The sequence below is a fragment of the Scleropages formosus genome, chromosome 6 (assembly GCF_900964775.1).
Source record: "Scleropages formosus chromosome 6, fSclFor1.1, whole genome shotgun sequence".
NCBI lineage: Eukaryota > Metazoa > Chordata > Actinopteri > Osteoglossiformes > Osteoglossidae > Scleropages > Scleropages formosus.
This window is the reverse complement of record NC_041811.1, coordinates 11,689,696-11,713,542: the sequence shown is the minus strand read 5'-3', so window position 1 is coordinate 11,713,542 and position 23,847 is coordinate 11,689,696. Positions and strand designations below refer to the sequence as shown.

The 23,847-nt window shown below is 47.3% G+C and overlaps 1 protein-coding gene across 7 annotated transcripts in view; it reads right to left on the bottom strand.

Moving 5' to 3' along the window:
- LOC108927183 (nucleus accumbens-associated protein 2-like) overlaps window positions 1–19,537 on the bottom strand; it is a 30,961-nt gene extending 11,424 nt beyond the window's left edge. The window contains exons 1-2 of one of the 7 annotated variants that reach the window (XM_029252711.1): window positions 19,175–19,537; window positions 13,904–13,978 (exon numbers count right to left, since the gene is read on the bottom strand). The gene's annotated coding sequence lies outside the window, so the exon portion shown is untranslated. Of the gene's footprint in view, window positions 1–74; window positions 777–802; window positions 965–1,878; window positions 2,187–13,903; window positions 14,164–18,884; window positions 18,904–19,174 lie in introns of those variants that run through there. The other 6 variants (XM_029252712.1, XM_029252713.1, XM_029252710.1 and 3 more) reach the window with 6 other exon arrangements.
- Between the last annotated feature and the right edge of the window lie 4,310 nt (window positions 19,538–23,847).

Genomic DNA, 23,847 nt, shown 5'->3' with positions numbered 1-23,847 from the left:
TACTACCTTATTTACAATGATTCACCCTTTTATACCACTGGGTCATTTTTACTGCATCAGTTCATGGTAGGTACCTTGACCACTACCGCATCAGGAGGTGGTATTCAGTCCCAGGTCCATCGGATTGCAATGTGGCCTCAAACCACTGCGCCCCCTGCTGCCCAAGACAGAGCATGAATAGTTGTGTTATGGTATCACGTTCACAACACCGAAGAGCCATGCGTGAGGAGCGAAGTCTGCATCCCTGCATGGGTGTGTGTGTGTGGGGAGGGGGGTGGAGGATCTATCTCAGGATACTGCAGCCCAGAGTGTTGCGCTGCTCCACACTCCAACTGGGCCAGTTTTAATTGATGAGACAGAGCGCCGCCCCCTTTTTCTTGCCCTGCACGGGCTTCGCATATGAATGAGCTGCGGCCTCTTGGCCGTCCAGACGACGGCACCTCTCGCGCTCCGGCTTCGCGGCGCCGGGCGGCGAACGGGGGGCAGCAAACACACACCGCCACAGCAGCGCCACTCGCACAATCTTTCGCAATGCCCAGTGTCAGGCGTGTTCCGGAACGTTCCCCGCGTTTTCGGGCCATGGCTAAGGGCCCGCGCGCAGACGACACGGGCAGCTGCGACAGCTGTAAATAAACCGACCGACACGCGGAGGCTGCCAAACAGTGCAGTTGCAACCGTAAAAGCACGTCTCCGCAGGGAGCTCTGGCTCGATCCGTCCCCACGCGTCGCTCCACGGTGCCGGGAACGAGAGGAGCGCTCCGAGGACCACCTCCCCCTCCCCGCCACCCCCTCGCCTCCGTACCACTTTCCCGAGGCTTCTGTCTCGCTGCCAACCGATGCACGGCGCTGCATTGCAGTCCTCGGCCCAGCCTGGCACACGCCGCGGGTACACAGTCTACAGACACGCATGGACGTGCCGAGTCAGATGCACGGGGGCCGCTCGGACCCCACACCCCACCCAGGCTAAATATAGACTTTGCGCATCTGTGATAAGGTGTGGCTGGGGGGGGGGGGGCTGACCCTGTTTACTTCATGTGCAGCATTTTTTATGTATATCTGTATATTTACATGCATGTATGTATAAATATGTACGTGCATATGTGTGTGTGTATACATATGTATACATATACACGCTCACATTTTTTTTTCTTTGCACGAAACACTATATGCGGCGCCGTACAAAAAGTATTTTCCCCTTTCTAATTCTGTTTTTGCAGCTAGAGGTGATGGAGATGCCACCAAAAGAGCGCCGCTGTCACCGTTTGCCTCTCGCGCTCCTCTAGTACGCAAGGAGAACTGAGAGGAAGATATGATCGTATTTAATGTCGAACGGTCGCAATAACCGAGAAAACCGGAGCGGACGCAAAGGCTTCTTCTCAGCACTCTATCTGTGCATCGCAAACTCGAATTCTTGGATTGGTTATTGAAAAGATGAGCAGATGGTGTCGTACGGAGGGGGAAAAAAAAAAAAAAACAGCTCAAGTTTTTGGGTAGAAGAGGGATTGCGCTGCAGAGGGAGCGCGCACGCTCCGTGGCTCAACCCTGTTATTCTTTCAATGCTCATTACTTTAAATCTGCAAAAGAAAAAAAAAACAGAGAACCTGAAAATTAAAGAGCGGACTCGTGAAGCGACACGTTAAGGAGAGCGGCGCGCACGCGTCGCTTGTGCGAGATCAGCATTCCGCACGTGCCGCGTTTGTCACATAAACATGAACAAATGTCCTTTATAAATATTCAAATACTGCAGTTGCACTCATGTCTAAGAGGACAGACACAACACATTCCATCCACGTTGAGGCAGCAGCGCGCTTCCCTGGCAACAGGCCTGCCAATCAGGGCCGAGCGTGAGCCGCCGCGCCTCGCCTCGCCTCGCCGCACCCGGCGACACGCTCCCGGACTGCAGAGCGGAGAGGTGGCCCTGAGCCGCAGGCCCCGACCAGAGGCCCCGGAGACAGACGCGGCGCGACCGCCCGCTTCTGCGTCCCGACGGCTCCACGGTGCACCGCTGGTGCTTCGAAAGAGACATTACATGCACGTTAGGAAAAAGCACATGTATTAAAAGTCACGGAAATGTTACGGGTGGCTGCGGCGCTCAAACGATCGTTCTCGATGACGTCACTTCCAGGGCACGTCTCTCTTTTGACAGCGCGGTACTTTGCTGCCGGCATTCTGCTACTGGAATTATAAACAAGTAATGAAGGGGGGGGGGGGGAAACACATTATAAATGCATTTAATGATAGAAGCATCTGCCGAATGAATAAATGAATGAAATTAACGGAAAAATAAATTTAGCCGACAATTTTCTCCAAGGCACGTGTTCTTGACCAGGGGCGTAGGGACGCCTTGTGGGTTCGAGGATGGGCCGCGGGGTCAGAGAAGCACAGGCTTGCTTTGAAAATATCATTAACTAAAATATGTTTGAAATGAAATAAAAATATTACTGGGGTAGTGAGGGGTGTGGTGGCGCAGTGGGTTGGCCCAGGTTCTGCTCTCCGGTGGGTCTAGGGTTCGAGTCCCGCTTGGGGTGCCTTGCGGCGGACTGGAGTCCCGTCCTGGGTGTGTCCCCTCCCCCTCCCCCTCCGGCCTTATGCCCTGTGTTGCCGGGTAGGCTCCGCGACCCCGTATGGGACAAGCGGTTCTAAAAGTGTGTGTGTGTGTGTGTGTGTGTATGTACGGTGGTAGTACTATCCATGAGAGAATTCCACATGAAAACAGCAAACAATATTTTCTCAATATATTTTTTGGACATTTATCTAGGAGGGGTCCGCAACTTTCATTAGGTTCGGAAACGCATTTATACAGAATGTTTATCACATCAATTCAGGGTAATGTGTCTTGCTTAAGGGCACTACAGCAGAAGTGGGGTTGCGAACCCAGGCCCTTCGATTTGCAAGGTGACAGCTCTGACCACTCCGCCACCTACTGCAGCATACACAGTACATAGCCACAGTATTTGGAATATTACTGGTGATTAAACTGCTCTTGGGGGGGGGCACGGTGGTGCTGTGGGTTGGACCAGGTCCTGCTCTCCAGTGGGTCAGGGGTTCAAGTCCTACTTGGGGTGCCTTGCGATGGACTGGCGTCCCGTCCTGGGTGTGTGTCCCCTTCCCCTCCAGCCTTACGCCCTGTGTTGTTGGGTTAGGCTCCCTGCGACCCTGTATGGGACAAGTGGTTCAGACAGTGTGTGTGTGTGTGTGTGTGTGTGTGTGTGTGTGTGTGTGTGTGTGTGTGCGTAAACTGCTCTTACTGAAATCCCCTATAATGACATCACTTCTTTCACAATTCCATGAGAAAGAATTTGCCCCGTTGGCAGAGTCCAAAGTCTTAATTGGGACAAAAGCAAAACCATCAGATGCAGTTTTAGGACATAATTCTTTGGAAATGACCTCTGTTTAATGCAGTCAGAAATCCGATCTTTACCCTGGCATTCACCTCCCGACTTAAAAAGCCTCAATAGTTATTTTATTGCTGATTTTTTTTTTTTATTATCAATATCGGAGCTCAGACCCCTTAGAGCTAAGGCTAGTTATTAGGACCATAGCTTGTAATCTGAAGGTTGTTGGTTCAAATCCTACACCTGCTACAGTATCCGTGATCAATTGACTTACCCCGACTTGACACAATAAAAACACCTGGCTGCACAAATGGGTAAATCATTGCAAAGCACTTTGTGCACTGGTGGAGCATTGCAAGTCATCTTGGAGAAAGGCGTCAACTGCAATAACATTAACGTGCAAGAGGGTGTGTCGGCATCTGGGTTAAGAGCCCACTATCCGCTGTGCTGCGCGCGGCCACCAGATCCCGAAGCGATACAGATACTGCAGAACAGGACAGAGGTGACCCTCTCCAAGGCTCCTGGCAAACGCGGAAAGCCTCACTGATGCTCCGAGACGCGAGATTAATTTCACGTGGCCCCTGCAGTTCGTGCCACGAAGCGAAACCCCACCCCATCGCCACCCTCAAGGTGAACAATTCCTCGCTCAAGTCCAGGACCTGGTGATGCTCTGCATTTCATCGGATGCCAAAGACCTGATATTTTTGCCCTTGCCCACAGGACGAGGCAGCTCGTGTACTGCGCAGTCCCAGACAGGGGATTAGAGGCCATAAGGGGAAGAAGGACGATAGTGCGTCCAACGCGGCTCGCGGCTGGTTATTTCACTGCGGCCATTCAGATGGAGCACTTTGTTCTCAATGGTACAACTGGAGGCTCCCCTCTGGAAACGAAACCAGTGACCTTCAGGTTAAATGTCTGCCCTTAACCACTACGTTTCTGAACTTGTTTAAACTTACACTGCTCCTTCAGGTTACGCTAAATCTCCCCCAACTCTGCCACGTAAACCACAGCTACCGATCATCTATCCAGTTTCAATAACCGCTTTTCCTGAGCAGGGTCGCGGTGAACCGGAGCCTATCCCGAAAGCACTGGGCACAAGGCAGATTAGGGGAAACCCTGGTTGGGATGCCAGTCAGCTACTGACCACACGGTGTTATTATGGTAATACGAACACACTGTGCACACTGATCATGCCATCTCACACTGCACTGTTGTGGGGGACCATCAAACGAGGTTTAAAAATATCCATTACATGTAGCTAAATAAGAGTTCATCAGTAGAGCTCACTATTTACTCTGCAAGGGCCATGCATTCAAACATTTATTCATTTTGCCAATGCTTTTCATCGAAGCGATTCGCAATTATTTACGTATGCATTTATACACCAAGTCATACAATTCAGGTTAAGCGCCTTGAACGAGGGTATTATGGCAAGAGGTAAGATTCCAATTTGAGAGGCAGTGGCCCTAACCAGTACGTCATCTAACTAATTTTGAAGCATTTTACTTACACTCTAAGTACAAGTTAGCCCAACTGAGAGAGTAATGAATTTCAAAAAAAGCTCTGAGCAACCACATGTTCCTCAAAAAAGTGTAAATGGGGACTAGGGTCACCAAGGGGAAAAGTTCTCCCCAATGGCAATTCACAAAAAGTGTCAATAACAAGTATTTCGGTATTTTGTACCAACCATAAAGCTGTGGGCTCTGGTCCAAGGGCAGCTCACCAAAACTGTTCCCTTTCAGTACTAATCCAATGGAAACCCATACAGCAGTGAAGAACAGACCTGAGTCGAAGGCTCTCCTCCAATGGCAGCTCACCAAACTCTACACCGACAGCAGACCTGAAAAGTAAATTACCTAACCTATTCACTGATAGCAGACGCGTGGTCATGGGTCTCTTCTAGTCGCTTCCAGTTCTCCAATTCAAAGCAGCTCTACAGACATATCTACCAATAGTAGACCTGACCTAGAGTGCTCCTCCTATGACAGATAACTAGACCGTCACCCAATAGCAGACCTGATCCAAAATTCTTCTCCAATTACAGATTACCAGAGCTGTCAACCAAGAGCAGACCTGATCCAGAGTTCTCCTCCAGTGACAGATAACTAGACCGTCACCCAATAGCAGACCTGATCCAGAGCTCTCCTCCAATGACAGATAACTAGACCGACACCCAATAGCAGACCTGATCCAAAATTCTCCTCCAATTACAGATTACCAGAGCTGTCTACCGATAGCAGACCTGATCCAGAGTTCTCCTCCAATGACAGATAACTAGACCATCACCCAATAGCAGACCTGATCCAGAGCTCTCCTCCAGTGACAAACAACCAGACCGTCACCCAATAGCAGACCTGATCCAAAATTCTCCTCCAATTACAGATTACCAGAGCTGTCTACCAATAGCAGACCTGACCCAGAGTTCTCCTCCAGTGACAGATAACTAGACCGTCACCCAATAGCAGACCTGATCCAAAATTCTCCTCCAATTACAGATTACCAGAGCTGTCTACCGATAGCAGACCTGATCCAGAGTTCTCCTCCAATGACAGATAACTAGACCATCACCCAATAGCAGACCTGATCCAGAGCTCTCCTCCAGTGACAAACAACCAGACCGTCACCCAATAGCAGACCTGATCCAAAATTCTCCTCCAATTACAGATTACCAGAGCTGTCTACCAATAGCAGACCTGACCCAGAGTTCTCCTCCAGTGACAGATAACTAGACCGTCACCCAATAGCAGACCTGATCCAAAATTCTCCTCCAATTACAGATTACCAGAGCTGTCTACCGATAGCAGACCTGATCCAGAGTTCTCCTCCAATGACAGATAACTAGACCATCACCCAATAGCAGACCTGATCCAGAGCTCTCCTCCAGTGACAAACAACCAGACCGTCACCCAATAGCAGACCTGATCCAAAATTCTCCTCCAATTACAGATTACCAGAGCTGTCTACCAATAGCAGACCTGACCCAGAGTTCTCCTCCAGTGACAGATAACTAGACCGTCACCCAATAGCAGACCTGATCCAAAATTCTCCTCCAATTACAGATTACCAGAGCTGTCTACCGATAGCAGACCTGATCCAGAGTTCTCCTCCAATGACAGATAACTAGACCATCACCCAATAGCAGACCTGATCCAGAGCTCTCCTCCAGTGACAAACAACCAGACCGTCACCCAATAGCAGACCTGATCCAAAATTCTCCTCCAATTACAGATTACCAGAGCTGTCTACCAATAGCAGACCTGACCCAGAGTTCTCCTCCAGTGACAGATAACTAGACCGTCACCCAATAGCAGACCTGATCCAAAATTCTCCTCCAATTACAGATTACCAGAGCTGTCTACCGATAGCAGACCTGATCCAGAGTTCTCCTCCAATGACAGATAACTAGACCATCACCCAATAGCAGACCTGATCCAGAGCTCTCCTCCAGTGACAAACAACCAGACCGTCACCCAATAGCAGACCTGATCCAAAATTCTCCTCCAATTACAGATTACCAGAGCTGTCTACCAATAGCAGACCTGACCCAGAGTTCTCCTCCAGTGACAGATAACTAGACCGTCACCCAATAGCAGACCTGATCCAAAATTCTCCTCCAATTACAGATTACCAGAGCTGTCTACCGATAGCAGACCTGATCCAGAGTTCTCCTCCAATGACAGATAACTAGACCATCACCCAATAGCAGACCTGATCCAGAGCTCTCCTCCAGTGACAAACAACCAGACCGTCACCCAATAGCAGACCTGATCCAAAATTCTCCTCCAATTACAGATTACCAGAGCTGTCTACCAATAGCAGACCTGACCCAGAGTTCTCCTCCAGTGACAGATAACTAGACCGTCACCCAATAGCAGACCTGATCCAAAATTCTCCTCCAATTACAGATTACCAGAGCTGTCTACCGATAGCAGACCTGATCCAGAGTTCTCCTCCAATGACAGATAACTAGACCATCACCCAATAGCAGACCTGATCCAGAGCTCTCCTCCAGTGACAAACAACCAGACCGTCACCCAATAGCAGACCTGATCCAAAACTCTCCTCCAATTACAGATTACCAGAGCTGTCTACCAATAGCAGACCTGACCCAGAGTTCTCCTCCAGTGACAGATAACTAGACCGTCACCCAATAGCAGACCTGATCCAAAATTCTCCTCCAATTACAGATTACCAGAGCTGTCTACCGATAGCAGACCTGATCCAGAGTTCTCCTCCAATGACAGATAACTAGACCATCACCCAATAGCAGACCTGATCCAGAGCTCTCCTCCAGTGACAAATAACCAGACCGTCACCCAATAGCAGACCTGATCCAAAATTCTCCTCCAATTACAGATTACCAGAGCTGTCTACCAATAGCAGACCGGATCCAGAGTTCTCCTCCAGTGACAGATAACTAGACTGTCACCCAGTAGGAGACTTGATCCAGAGCTCTCCTCCAAAGCAGACAGGCAGAGCTGTCTACCAACAGAATACCTGATCCAAAATTCTCCTCCAGTGACGGACAACTAGACCGCCACCCAACAGCAGACCTGAGCAATAGCAGAGTTGATCCATAGAGCTCCTCCAATTTCAGATTACCAGAGCTGTCTACCAATAGCAGACGCAAGCTAAAGGCTCTACTCCAGTGGCACATTACCAGACCATCTACCAATAACAGACCTGACCTGGGGTTCTCCTCCAATGGCAGATTACGAAACCGTCTGCCAATGGCAGAGCTCCTCCAATTACAGATTACCAGAGCTGTCTAGCAATTGCAGACATGAGCAGACATGCAGATCTGAGGTCCTCAGTCCTCCTCCTCAAATGGGCCTCCACTGTGCGCAATAAAGCGAGCAAAATCAGCAATAGCATCAAAAGTGGGTCACACTTTGACAAAGAAAGCAAGAGAACCACTGCTTTTGACATGGTGTGAAAGGCATAAAGGAGGCAATTCATGCGCAGCCAAGACTGAGAGCAGGGCAGCGTCCAGTCGAGCCACTGAATCCGTCCCGTGTTATTAAATTACTTCATATCGATTCCACGGTCCGCTTTTCTTGGATCGGCTTTCCTACACCGATTCTCTGACGAGCAAAAAGATTTCAGTTTTAAATTACCAATGAAAATGCTAATAATGGCTTCGCCAGACATCAAAACCATAACATGGGTCCTGCGCGCCGTGTCTGTGATCCAACCGAATGGAACCACCCAACGAACGCACTGAAGAGCAACTTCGCTCTTCACCTCTCGGCTGGTCCTCGACATTCAGATGTTCTCACCGTGTCAGTACTGGGAGCAAACTGGCTGACACGGTGTGACATTCCGATGTTGCGGTGACGCCAAACAAGATGTTTGCCCTCGAATGAGTCTCGCTGCGCCGTAGACGGAAGTGACCAAGAACCTACAGGAAAAAGAAGGGCGGCACAACGGCGTAGCTGTCACATGGTAAACCTCCACGCTTTACTCTGATGGCGTACTGCTTAGTGCCACTGCCTTAAACGGAAAAGACTGGGGTTTGAATCCCAGCCCCTGGTGTAGTGCCCTTGATCAAGGTACTTACTCTCAATTAATACGCTTAAAACACCCAGCTGAATAAATGAAAACTTATTTACATTACATTCAGCTGATGCTTTCTTCAAAGCAGCTTACAATGGTAAACACGGCTGAACAATTTAACACACACACAGACTAAATGCAATTTAGAGTCACCAGCTAACCTAAAACACATGTCCTTGGACTGTGGGAGGAAACCAGAGCATCTGGAGGAAACCAACATGAAGACAGGGAGGACGTACAAACTCCACAGACTGAGTCGGATTCAAACCCACCCCTCATCCCGGGAGCTGTGAGGCACCGGTGCTACCCGCCGTGCCACTGTGTCACCATCTTGGCAAGCAGCTTAACATGCAAACCCCAACGCTGTAAGTCATCTTGGAAAGAGGTGCCTGCTAAGTGAATAGACATAAGCGTTTTGTACGGTGGCAGGGTTTCAAACGTGTAAAAGGGCACCGTTTTCACGTTGTACAACGGCTGGGTTTGTGCGGTCAGGGCTTCCGTGACTCAATCCTGTTAGAGAAAAAGGAAAAAAAAAAAAAAGCTGCAGCATTCTGCCACTGAGTCAGTGCCTTTTACGGACGGGCCGCCCGAATCTCCCACGAGTCAGCAATTCAGAGTGGGAGAGGGAGAGGGCGGGCGAGCGAGCGAGTGAGAGAGACGTGAAAAATTACCACCTTTACGAAAAAGAACAGGCCTGCGCAGGCAATTGGAAGAACATCCGTAGCAGTCCCCTGCTACTTCCAGTCCATAATTAGACATGTTTTGTCTGCAGCACAATGCCCTAAACCCATCTCGGCGTTTACCGAAAGCCCGAGACCACGTCCTCACGCTCGGTTCATCGCAAGAACCCGTTTCGTCACAGGATCCTATTGTCGGAAAATACTGACCGCTTTTGCCCCGATTTGAAATGAAACGCCGCACGGCTGCAATAAAAGACAGAAACAAAAACAAACAGAAACCAGCACGGAATGAAGGAGGGCGGCTCAGGTGGGCTGTCGGAGCCGTCGGCCAATCACGTGACGGCGAGGGAGGTCAAAGGTCGAGGAACCTCAGAGGAGTATGACACGGCGGAGTGTGACACACGGCGTGGCCGGCGCAGTCAAGACCCGGGCGGCCTGCCACAGATTCCAGGCTTTTTCCATCCGGGCTGGCGTGCGTCCAGGTGCTCTGTGCCACGACACTTCTTGCGCGCGCGTGTGTGTGTGTGTGTGTGTGTGCGTGCGTGTGTGCGTGCGTGTGTGCGCGCGCGCGCGTCGGGGAGGCCGAGGAAGTCTCAACCAGCCGCTCAGCTGCCGCTGTAAAGCCAGCTCAAAGGCACTAAAAGCAGGTCTTTCCATGAATGATGCTGATCAAAGTCTTTCTGCGAAACACATTCATTTATACAGAAATGATTATGAAGTGGGGCAGAGGCCAAGACAGGAAAACCCCCTGTTGGCCAATAGCTATTCAGCTACTTGCTCATGCATTTTTTCCAAAGTGTCCAACAATGTTCATCTTCTTACCATTTTTTCCCCCCATTTATACAGCTGGGTAATTTTTACTGCATCGATTCTGGGTAAGTGCCTCGATAAAGGGAACAGAAGTGGCACTGGCTCTAGCGGCTCTAGCCGCTACGCCACCTGCTGTCCCAATAAGAATATTTTTCAGTAACTGTATTAAACCTTAACTCTATAAACCTAAATAACGATCATTAAGGACTAGTGGTCTAGTGGAACTGATGAAAATGGATAGCAGTACGAGTCTGAATGCCAGGGTAAGGTTATTTAAACTATGAAATATTCCCATAATCATTCATTTACCTTGCATACGAGAGTAGGTTAATAAATAATAAACTGACTTTGTTCCGCCCAGACAGGGACAACATCTGGATTTGTCAATCGTGTCAAGTGCCGGGGGGGGTTGCCAGCTGTCGACGGTGACGGTCGCGTCAGCCGCCGCTACCGGTTCGGAGCCGCCCTGCTGACTGGCAGTATAAGAAGAGGGCGGAGCGGATGGGAACACGAATCAGAGGGACGCGTGTCAGGTGCGGCCTGCTTGGCACACACACCACCGCAGATGGAAGCTGAGCAGAAGCATCACATCTGAGGGGATGTCCGCTTAAGAAAGAATGTAAGCAGTAATGACAGTCTGAAACGGCACTTTGGACCTTTCTGGCCAGCAGGTGGCACAGTGGTTAGAGGCTTTATTTCATAATTATTTGGACCATGGGGGGCGTGGTGGTGCTGCGGGCTTGGCTGGGTCCCACCCTCTGGTGGGTCTGGAGTTTGAGTCTTGGTTGGGGTGCCTTGTGACGGACTGGCGTCCCGTCCTGGGTGCGTCCCCTCCCCCTCCAGCCTTACGCTCTGTGTTGCCGGGTTAGGCTCTGCTTTTCTGGATCAGTTTCAGACAGTGTGTGTGGGTGCATATGGAACACAGCTTGTCCTCAACGAACACAGTACAAATTACTCAGCCGTATAAATGGGTAAATCTTTGCAAGTAACTTAGTGTACAAACCTAACACTGTGCACTGGAGAAACGCATGAGTCATACATTCTTATCAATAACCGCTTATCCAAGGGAGGGTCGCAGTGTTCCAGAGTTTATACCGGAAGCATAGGATGTGAGGCAGGATACACCCTGGATGGGACACCAGCTCATCTCAGGGCAATTCCCCTCTCTCTCTCTCTCTCTCTCTCTCTCTCTCTCTCTGTCTCTCACACACACACACACACTATGAGCAATTCCGAGTCACCAATTCACCTGACACACATCCTCAGAGGAAACCAGAGCACCCAGAGAAAGTGCATGTGAACGCAGAGGAGACATGCAAACGCCGCACAAACCGAGCCAGATTTGAAACAGCATCCAAACAGCTCAGCAGATGCAAGGCACCAGCACTACCCGCTGTGCCACCGGGTCACACAGGTGGCAAATAAACTATAAGCACCTCCCCCAGCATTACACAGCAGATATTTAGTACTTTGGTATGTTTGGTAGAGGGGAGCACGGTGGCACTGCGGGTTTGGCCTGTGCCTGCTCTCTGGTGGGTCTGGTGTTCAAGTCCCGCTTGGTGTGCCTTGTGATAGACTGGTGTCCCATCCTGGGTGTGTCCCCTTCCACCCTGTGTTGCCGGGTTAGGCTCCGGTTCGCCGCGACCCTGCTTGGGACAAGTGGTTTCAGTCAATGTGTGTGTGTGTGTGTGTGTGTGTGTGTGTGTGTGTGTGTGTGTGTGTGTGTGTGTGTGTATGTGTTCAGTTCTTCCCTTCCTTAGCTTCCATGCATATGAGGTGTGTACGAAGCCTTTCAACCTCCCAGCTGCAAACACAACTAACTGGTTAACTCCTTATCGAGCCCGACATCACGGCCGAGCAAAGCAAGGCGCCCATCAATCACACTTGCTCTGTCAGACCTCTTGCTTCTTCCAAATACCTGCAGAGCAGCATGCAACACACTTAGCGGATTCCTCACATATCTGGTGCTCCGTCTTTCCTTACAGAAAACACACACCGCACCGGTTAATCCTCTCTTCCCATAATGTGGAAATAGAATAAGACCCACATTCCACCATGGTCAATGGCTCCCAAAGGAATTGACAAAAGTCTGTGTAGCAGTTAAAGGTCATAGGCTGGTAACCTCATGGTGGAAGGTTCAAATCCCAACTCTTTTGTCTACCAAGGTACTTAAGAATATAGTACTTGCTCCAGTAAAATTAGAAAAATATTTTGGGCAAAAGCATAAGTTCAACTACTACTACTAATTAATTATTATTATTATTATTATTATTATTATTAGTAGTAGTAGTATTAGTAGTATAATTATAGTAACAGTATAAATAACCTCATTATTATAAAATGACAAATTATCATATAATAACAACAGCAGAAAAATAAGACAGCATAACTCATTTACTTTGGGTAATATATGGAAATGATCATATTACAGCTTTGGTTGTAGTTGGGCTGAGTACTAAAAGCAGTAATGTGGGTCTATTCCTCTGAAACTAAACATTTTTATTGCTGAAATTTTTTGCTTACTATAATGAAGACCTCAAGTTCTACGTGTACATACATATTAAGACTAATTTTCGTTGTAAAGGCAGTCATGTTTCACATTTACCGGCTCATCTTTTCACTCCTGCTGTAGTACCCTGGTACTGACCCTGATTGACATAGTAAAAATTACCCAGCAGAATAAATGGGTAAATCAGTGTAAAATTGATTATCCGGCATTATTAATTGCCTGCTGACTATAAATGTCAGTTTACTTTTATTACCTTAAGACCAGATTTCTGAACCTGACAGTGCGAGGCACCCCTGTGAGCAGCGGGATGGTGCCTTATTCGCAGCGATATGGAAAGATTTAGTCATTGAACAAAGGTGTGGGCCAAAGAAAAAAAAAAAAAATTATTACTAATCAGTAACCGCTTCTGCAGTGCAGGCTCATGGTGGTCCAGAGCCTATTCCAGAAGTACAATGTTAATATTAAAAAAACAGACTGATTTGCTTTGGTAATAACTGGAAATGGCATCCAGCCCATCATACCATGGTTTAGACTGCAGTAAGGCTCTCTTTTAATAGCAGCAAGCCAAGTCTTTTCATGTGTGGGAAATCAAAAACTGGTCGCCATCTTAGTGACGGTTACAGTACCATATTAGACAGGCAGAGGAAGCCAGATTTTTCTTCAAACGTCTCCTCCATTAAAGGACTCGTCACCGAATCCACGTGCAGAAGAAATTTTCAAGGACCCGTAACAAGGATCTGTCTGTCCGCTGAAGAGTTTGAGTTTTATTAAAAATAGCTCGTATAGAATTTGACCTGAAAGGAGCTGCAGTTTGAGCGCACCTTTTATTTGGCAGGGCGCAAATAGACGCAAGCAAAATGTAATATGGTATGGGTTGTAGAATTCTTTGCTCATTTCCAGTTAAAAGCACATGCGCCGACGCGCCGACACACACACACACACACACAATTGGTTGGCATTCGAGCCATGTGACCTTGCCCGGCGGTGTGCCAGACCTAAGTGATGTCACTTACCAGAAACCTCACAGGCGTGGAGGGCAGAACAGGGAAAAGCAGCCTTATTTTTCTGCAGACCTCTTCCTCATCTATCTTTGCAAACAAACAAGAAAAGTATCTTGTGGTCAAGAACCCAAAGCAAATCTCTACACAAAATGCATTCAAATAAATGCACTTTTCTGACTCTGACTTTGTTGTTGGACAAAAAAAAGATGCACTCAGATCAACCACGCATCTTTGCTCAGCTGCAGGGCCAGCTCAATGTGGGTTTACACTTTGTTTGTTTTTTTGTTTTTTTTTTTTTTTTGTGTGTGTGTGTGTGTGTGTGTGTGTGTGTGTGTGTGTGTGTGTGTAACGACGGGCGTTGACTTTCCACTCCACCTCCCGTGTCCTCTCTCCACTCCATCGGAGCTACTTTTTTTTTTTTTTTATTCAAATTGACAATGCATTTCCGCGGTGCCCTGAAAGACAGCGCAAACAAAAAACTTCTGTGCAGACAAAAGCTCCTCGTCCCTTTCGGTAGCCACCCCTCCTTCCCGAAAAAGCCACTCCGGGACCAGCAGATCTGCTCGTCGACGCTGCTGTGCGAGACATTATAATTTAATTAAGCCTCCTGCCCGGAGAGGCATCGCCTGGCAGGCTGTCTGCTGGATAAAACTGAACACAAACGGAATAGACAAAAAAAAGAGAAAAAAAAACAAAAAACTGCAGCAACATCCCATAACAGGAACCGTGTCATAACTACATAGGTCTCTCGATCACTATCTCCGACTACATCTTGCCCGCAGCAAACTTAGGGATGATGCATGAGGAAGCCGTGCATGCCTGCTCTGTGCCACACTTGTGTGTGTGCAATGAGCCCCCCCCCGTTCCACATCTCCAACACACCTCCATGGTGGAAGGAGCGATTTGAGCCGGAACACATATACATTCAAAATATTCTACATGCAAACCAACCCTCTACATGCAAACCAGTCGAGTGCTATACAGCAAAACGGGGGGAAAAAAACATGCAAATATTCAATTCCGGTGGGTGGTGGGTGTGGGGGGATAACATCAAACAAATACTAAGTACAAGGAGGAAAGCAAACCATTCTCCCGCAGACATTTGCAAGGGACCTCGGCTCCCAGGCTTCCCTCCTGCAGTGAGAAACGGGGGGCTCGGCTCACTGATGGGAGGATGGGCCGTCGTGCAGCGCTGTGGACGGGCCCTCAAAGTAGGGCACAGAAGTCAAGTACATTCAGAAAACACCGACCGATCTCTCAAGTACAGATTTTCCCTCTGGTAATGTCAACTGGTTTATGATAACCTGAGCAGCTGGTGGCATAGTGGTTAAAGCATCACCTTGCAAAGGATAAAAGCATCCCAGTTCTAGTCCCATCTCCTGCTATACCGTTGATCAAGGTTCTTACCCTGAACTGATCCTGTAAAAAAAAAAGTACCCTACTACATAAATGGGCAATCATCCGTGTTTTAACAAACAAACCTAACACTGGAAGTCGCTTTGGAGAAAAGCGTCAGAAGAATGGATAATTAAAAACAAAACCAGTAACCGAGTCCTTCTTGGTGCTACCTCCGCTACTGCTTCTAATTCCAAATTTCAAAAGCTCACCGCAAAGGTGGCTGAAACCATACTGCACCGACTTGTTCGAATCAGCACTTTTATAAAAAGAAGAAACTAAGCAAACTGCAAACAACTAAACAAAGTGCAAGTTAAAGTATATCCCTTGAGTGAGAGCAGCTCCTGGGAGGACACACAAGTTCAAACTTGCTGTTCCCTGGCACAAGGTTTCTACTTGAACCTCCACATGTCCTGTGTGTAACACCTGGGCAATTATGGATCCTACAAGGACTAAAGGCAAGAGCCACGTTTCAGAGCTGGTGGTGGGTAACCGGTTCCCTACCCATAATGCCCACGCATACATGAAAATGACACCACCAATCAGGCCCTAACGTTCGAAACAACGGACAAGCAGGTGGAAAAAAAAAAAAAAAAACCCGCCCCCTCTTTTCTTGTGAAAGATTACTGGCAGGCAGGCGCTCGCTCATATCATATAAAAGAGAGAGTGGGAGAGGGGGGGAAGAGAGAGAAAGAAAGAGAGAGTGAGAGCGTGCAGGAAATGAAGAAATCGCCACAAGGCACACGCAAGCTGCGGAGGAATTGGTGCATTGTGCTTAGTCACATGTCTGGGCTTCATGAAAAGCAGACAGGAATACGTTAGTCAACCCAGGTCATGGAGTGGCGCAGCGAGACGCCCGTCTGTCACCAAACACCCCCCTCATTGTGTCCAACTGTAATCCTCTGCAAGTAGGTCTTCTGATGTGACGCTGCCCTTCAAAGCAAAGGAGAGCCAAAGAGGAGCTCATGATCATTCTGGTCAGGGGATCTCAGGCCAGGAGGGTTAGGGTTAGGGTTTTAGGATATACTGTACAGTAAATGTCAAGAAAATACCCCTTCCTACTCATGCGCAGACCTGAAGTACTACCTTCAGTACAGAGACCCTTCACTCCAACACACTTAAGAGGAGATGACAGGAAATCCAAATGGCTAGAACGATTGGTAACCATTCTAGAATCTTCTGCAGCTGGATCAGCACGTCTCATCTGTCATGTATCGTGATTTTTTTTATTTTTAATCGTTATTTTTTTAAATCCCTGACTGCTTGACATCAGGTCAGAGCCCAGCATACTGAGCTGAAACAGCCCATGCGCCACTTCACAAATCAACGGTAAATCATCACAGTCATACAACAGGAGCTCAGTGCAAGGTCCTTCGTGAAGGACCCCTTATTTCTGTTCAGTATCGTGAACTTAGAAAAGACCGAGAAAGACACAGAGTGAAAGACAGAGGAAGAATGAGTGAGAAAATTATGACTGACATTGATTCAGTAATTATGAGGCTGAAACGGTGTTTGCTTCAGATGTCTACAGAAATATCAATGAAAAGCATTTTAAATACTTGAAACAAGAGTACCTGGAATGTATTTTTAAGGAAACATTTTTCCAACAGAAACATTAAAATGGGGTTAAAGAGATTTGGGAAGCAGCACAATTCATTTCCACACAGCAGGCCTGTTAGTCAGGCCACGCTGAGATTATTTTTTTAACTCAGAAATTACGTAAATCTTTTATAAAGCAGATTTGTTACGGAGGGCTGGCGGCAAGAATGGGTTTTTAAGGCAGCTTGCTGGTAGCAAAAACCGCCAAAAACCATTTGTTCAGTCTCAGTTCAGATGACATGATGAACAGTGCAAGCAAGTCGCTTTGGAGAAAAAGCCTCAGCTAAATGAACGAATGTGAAGGTAAACGTTTATATAAAAGCAAGGAGTGATCGCGATTTTTTTTCTGAAATGGAACTGCTGCCACTTTAAAGAAGAAAACCTGCTCTCCCCCATCTGTAAGAGGTGGTGAAAAGTACCATGTTGCAACCTAGTAAACCGGGAGGGAGATCAAAAGCTGACACTAAGAATTCAACCAACTCTTCAGGCAGTTTCAGCGGTTGTTTCACATAAACGGTTTTACATCACAGAATGTTCGAGTACAGTGTGGTTAAGCGAATAAATAACGAAAAGTTTTTTTTTTTTCTTTCACTGACAGTGACTGAAAAGGAGAGGCTCCACAAGAAGTACAATATGAGTTGAGGAGCATTCATTTTGAGCTCTCATACGTAAGCCGGGGAGCATCATTATTGGCAAAAAAAAAAAAAAAGCTTTTTGACCTATAAATGAATCAATAGCGGTCTTATACTGCAAACTACAGTATCTAACCCGTTCGCCGCTTAAACGACCACGTTTAGAAAGGAGAGTTCGACGGACTCCAGATGTTCCTGAAGCCCTCGAGCCAAATCCATCGCCACCCCGACAAAGTTACTGCTGTAAAAGCACCGGCCCGGCCATACCGGGGTGTTTCACACCATCTTTTACCTCAGGTTTCAGTCAGTTTGTCACGCAGCTGGAGTGCGAGTGTGTGCTGCGTGGAACCGCGTTCCTCACACACACACACACACACATCGCATCGGCTGGGCTGAAGGGTCAGCGCTGACCTGCTGGTGCCAAAGTACAGCACACACGACGTGAAATTAATGACACACACCAGGCCCAGGCCGCCGGTTACATTCGTGACATTATCGTGTGTCACAGTCAGTGTGTGTGATGTGCTGTTTATTACATTCCGTGCTACCGTGTTCAGGGAAGTGTCACAACGTGTGCTGCAATCATGTAGCGCTGTGCGTGCGTGCGTGTGTTTACACTAGTGACATGCTTACTGGTGTACTTCGCGTGTGTGGCACCGTTTCACGTCAATGCGTGTAACACTGGGCGTGACTCTGCGTTCCATACACTGGTGTTACCACCATGTGTGCTGCGATGTCTGTCTCACTCTGTGTGTGTGTGTGTGTGTGTGTGTGTGTGTGTGTGTGTGTGTGTGTGAGAGAGAGAGAGAACAGTGTTGCCAGTCACGTGTCACCGAAACAAACTGGCACTGAGCGGGCGGACATTTTCATTCTCGCAAAAACGATCGCGATTCCCCTCCCTCGTTTCTAATTTGTGTCTTTCTCCAGGCAGAGATAGTACGTGGCCTGCCGCGCGCGCACACGCACACACACACACACACACTGCGATTTCACGTTCGGGACGCTCGCACAACGGGAAAGTGGCGAACCTCTGGGGTCCAACTGTCCCATACGAATACACCCCACCGCCACCATCTACCTCACACCAGGACTAACACTCTGTGTGTGTGTAAACATTTAACAGCATGTAATCGCCTCTATCTATTCTATGCGCGCTGTACACACACACACATCCTATGATCCGAGGATGCAGACACGCATATCATATGCAAACACGCACATATTCCGTACAATCCGTAGAAGGAGCGCAGAATCCCCCGCTCGAGTCACAAGGAATTTAAAGCCGGCATTTCTGCAACTTTGCTATTTTTTTGCTCTGCTTTCGGCCCCGATTCACCGGGAGACCCGGCCGAAAGAAAGCACTTTACCCGCTCCAGCCCACATTCCTCCACAGCCTCGGCGCGTCCGACTTTCGCAAATAAAGTTACTTTACGCAAGCAACGTGTCCGTGACGCGACACACACACACGCACACACAGGGCGCGAGTCAAAATACACACAGGACACGGACGGAGACACCACCAGCGATGTTCACAAACAGCCGCGAAACATTCAATTACAAACAGCGCAAACGCCGAAACGGCATTAACACAAGAGAGGAAATTAAATCTTTCCGCTTGAGTCTTGAGACAGAGACCAAACACATGATGATTAAATACCTTCTGCAGAATAATTCTCCGCCGAAAAACTGCCTCCGTTGTCGTTGCGCGCCACGGACGCGGCGCCGAGGCTTCGGGTTCGAGTGGTGCGGGCCGGTCCGGTCCGGGGTCCGAAAGCTCCGTGTGTCCCCTCCTGCCCTCTCCTCTCCTCTCCTCTCGTCTCCTGGTCTTTCACCATCCAGGAAGTGACTGCAGCTCACATGGACGACAACGGAGCTGCGCTCCCCCTGACATCATTCACAATGTACTTACTTTTTTTATTTAAAGCAACAGACGATGGACGTTTCAGCCGAGCGCGCGCTCGACGCCCACGTAACGGCTGCGCGCGAAACACGCGCTCGGTCGCCGTGCCTCCGCCGTACAGCTCCATTCACTCTGTTTACTCCCGACTTTGTCGCAGCAGCTGAGTCGACAGTGGGCTGAGAAAGCAGCCCTCCTCCCTTTCGTTTGTGTCATCCTACATATCTGGGCGAAAGTGTCCCTCCGAACTCCAACGAAGTGAATCTAACCTCTCGGGGGAAATCTGTGTCCCGATACGTTTTTTATGTAGTTATGTGATTAAGTGTTCAACTAGACAGGGCAGCATCAAGGGCCAAAAAGTGAGGGCTTCTTCTTGGCCACTTTCAGGGCCTGCGATACAGTTTTCATGCCTTACACTTCTGCCTCTGCATTACGAAGGCAAACATGCAGATATATTACAAAATGTTCTTTTTTTCAAATTTTATTTTAGGGTTAGCTGCAGATGGATCAGAGGGGTGCGGTGGTGCAGTGCGCTTGGCCGGGTCCTGCTCTCTGACGGGTCTGGGGTTCGACTCCCGCTTCGGGTGCCTTGCAATGGACTAGCGTCCCGTCCTGGGTGTGTCCCCTCCCCCCCTCGGCCCTGCGCTGCTGGGTCAGGGTTGCTGCAACCCCACTTGGGACAAGCGGTTTCAGACTGTGTGTGTGTTTGCATGTGGATCACTACGAAGGAAATGGAAAATTTGAATTTGTACATGTTTTTTTTTTTCTTGGCGTTATTTATGTCAATATCACACACGCACGGAACACAAATTTACACTTTGTCAGGTGAAAACGAACTGAAAACTGAACTGTTTTCTACCAATACTGTGGGTTAAGGGAACAAATGTTTACTATTTACTATTTACCGTGCAGAAACACAGTTCCTTTCATAGGAAATGTTAACTACAAAGTTGCAACATTTTAAGGTCATGGGGTACCGATGCCTCATACGATGTTTACGTAATAGACGACAGCAGATCTTTGATTTTATAGTAAAACTTCTTTATTAGTAAGTTTTTTATTAATTTTCATTTCACTTTCAATTTCATTTTCAATTTCATTAGGCAGCCCCAAATAAACTGCTATTAGCTGCAACCCCAGCTGATTATGTAGGTTTGCTTTACCTTCCAGCTAAGAAAGTCAAGAGAATTGAGTGCACACAGTCAGTTGACCAAAAGGAAGCACTATGGCCTGTTAATAGAAGTATACATGTTGAGAGTTTAATCTTCATGGTTTAAGTTTGGGGATGGCTGGTAGCATTGTGGTTGGAGTGGCTGCCTTTGGCTCCAAAGGTTGCTGGTTTGATCCCCATCTCTGGCTGTAGTGCCCTTGAGCAAGGTGTTTGCCCTGCAATTGCTCTGGTACCTTTGCCCAGCTGTGTGCCTGGTACCTAGTTGTGGCCCTGTGATGGGCTGGCATCCTGTTCAGGGTATGCCCATCCCCTCAGCCTTGTGCCAAATGTCTCCAAGATAGGCTCCAGCTTTCTACAACCCTCCTCAGGAGGAAGGGTTATTGAAATTGGGTGATTATCCAAGTTTCTGTTGACACAGCAGGCCAAAGGTATCAGTCTGTGATGGGTTACAAAGCCATTTCCAAATAATATAGAGTCCAACATTCCCCAGGGAGAAAGTTCATTAACATTTAGGTCCATGAGTATTTGAACAGTGACACAATTTTCATCATTTTGGTTCTGTAAACCAGGACAATGGATTTGAAATGAAACAATCAAGATGTCCCATAAGTGTAGACTTTTGGCTTTAATTTAAGGGTATTTACATCCAGATTGGGGGAACGAACGTTGTATGAACCTTGTAGGAATTATAAGCATTTTTATACAGATATATATAGACCCCCAGTTTTAGGGGCTCAAAAGTAATTGGACAAACTAACATAATCGTAAATTAAATTATCATTTTTAACACTTGGTTGCAAATCCTTTACAGTCAATGACTGCCTGTTCTAAGTCTAGAACCCATAGACATCACCAGACGGCAGCTGAGTTTCTTCCCTGGTGATGCTCTGCCACACCTTCATTGCAGCAGTCTTCAGTTCCTGCTCATTCTTGGGGAGTTTTGCCTCCGGTAAGTGAAATGCATTTCTAGTTGCATTTAGGTCAGATGATTAACTTGGCCATTGCAGAACATTTCACTTCTTTGCCTTGAAAAAGTCTTGGGTTACTTTCACAGTAACTTTTGGATCATTGTCCATCTGCAGTGTGAGGCACCGCTCAATGAGTTTTGAGGCATTTCAGCAGATAATATAACTCTATACACTGCTTTTGTCAGCCATCACATCATCAGTAAATACAAGGGATCCACTGGCAGCTCTACAAGCCCATGTCATAACACCACCTCCACCGTGCATTACATATGAGGTGGTGTGCTTTGGATCATTAGCAGTTCCTTCCATTTTCCCACACTCTTTTCTTCTCATGATTCTAATACAAAGTGATCTATATCTCATCTGTCCATAGGCTGTTGTTCCAGAACTGCACAGGCTTTTTTTTACATGTTTTTTGGCAAACGCTAATCTGGTCTTCCTGTTTTTGAGGCTTAGCAATGGTTTACATCTTGTGGTAAACGCTCTGTGTTTACTCTGGTCGTCAAGAATCAAGTCTTTGCTTGATTGTTGATTTTGACACAGATACGCCTGCCTCGTGGAGGGTGTTCTTGGTCTGGTCAGCTGTTGTGAAGGGGCTTTTCCAGGAAAAGAATTTTTCTGTCAGTTCTTAACTGTGGTCTGGGGGACTTTGGTGTTCCTGAGCTCACCAGTGTATTCTTTCTTTTTAAGAATGCGCCAAACAGTTGATTTGGCCACACTTGATGTTTTTGCTGTATCTCTGATGGGTTCATTTTGATTTTTTTAGCCTAATCATGGCTTGCTTTGCTGGCAGTGACGGCTCTTTGGACTTCATATTGAGATTCCAAATACAAACGCTGCACTTGAAATCAACTGTAGATCTTTTATCTGCTTATTTCTACATGAAATAAGAGACAACACACATCTGGCCATGAAAACATCTGAGCAGCCAATTACCCAAATACTTTTGGTCTCCTAAAAGGGAGGGTCCACATATAACAAGTGCTATAATTCCTACATCGTTCTCTCAGTTTGGATGTAAATACCCTTAAATCAAAGCTGAAAGTCTACACTTAAGGGACATCTTCATTGTTTCATTTCAAATCCACTGGGGTGGCGTACCGAGTCATAATGATGAAATTTGTGTCACTATCCAGACACTTATGGACCTGACTCTACATTCAAGAGAGTTACCAGTCTACCCGGGAGTGGGTGTTCCAGCAGCTTCATTCAGAGATCAGACCATATGGCATTCACATGAACTGAAAAGAACCGAAGAGCTACACTGAGGTGTGTACAAATCACTATCAACACTGTAAATGTTGAAGTCTGTAATGAAATGTCATCATGCCGAAGGCGTGCGTAAAGGTAATTGCAGCCCACGATTTGAGAGATTGTGGAGCTCCTTCGGCAGCAATAACTGAAAGTCATCATCTTCTATTTTAGTTTATCAGTCTTTCACATCACATCAGAGGAACTGCAGCAGGGTTTGCTTCTTTGAGCTCCTCACAGATATCGTTTGTCCATTTGGAAATGCATGCCCTCAAATATCAATGTGCTGCAGCAGTTCTGCAAGGAGTTGTGACAAGTTGCTGAATAATAGGGTGGGCTTTATAAAAAAAATGACTAACACATTTGTTATTGAATTGAAGACTATTGTCATTGTACTGCTGTGCAATACAACGAAATTATAGGTATTGTTATGGGCCACTTGTCGTATGAGTTCAGGTTTATCCGCTGTTAGGACTTAATAAGATTGAGATGATGGTTTGCTATGCTCTAATATGTACAATAATGTGTGTGTACTCTGTTTTTTACATCGCTGCATTTTCCACTGATATGAGATCTGACTAGTGATGCCTGAGTAATTAGATGTGTGTAGCATTTTGCCAGCAGGACTTGCAGATACACTTCAAATACACCCAATGGTGAGTCATTCCTTTGCAAAGCCCAAATATCAAGGAGATTGATGTCTGGGTGAAGTAGAGGGTGTACCAGAGAAATGTGCGTGTTTTCGTACGGTTTAACCTTTCTTTAGATTGGGACGGAGAACATCGTAGTACAAACACACGAAATGTGTTATCGTCCTCAGAAATCACACCCTGACCCTGATGTCCCATAGGACTGGTATTTAAAGGTTGGACTGACATCTGAAGATGTATTTTGCCATTTTTGAAAACACAGTAAAAGTTTTCAGAGGGGCTAAACAGCTACAGTTCACTTGCTAATGGCACATGCAGCTCTAGGTGTTTTTGGGAAGGTCACTGAAGGCACATGCATAATTTTTTTTCAAGCTTAGTTTAAGTCTAGTTTAG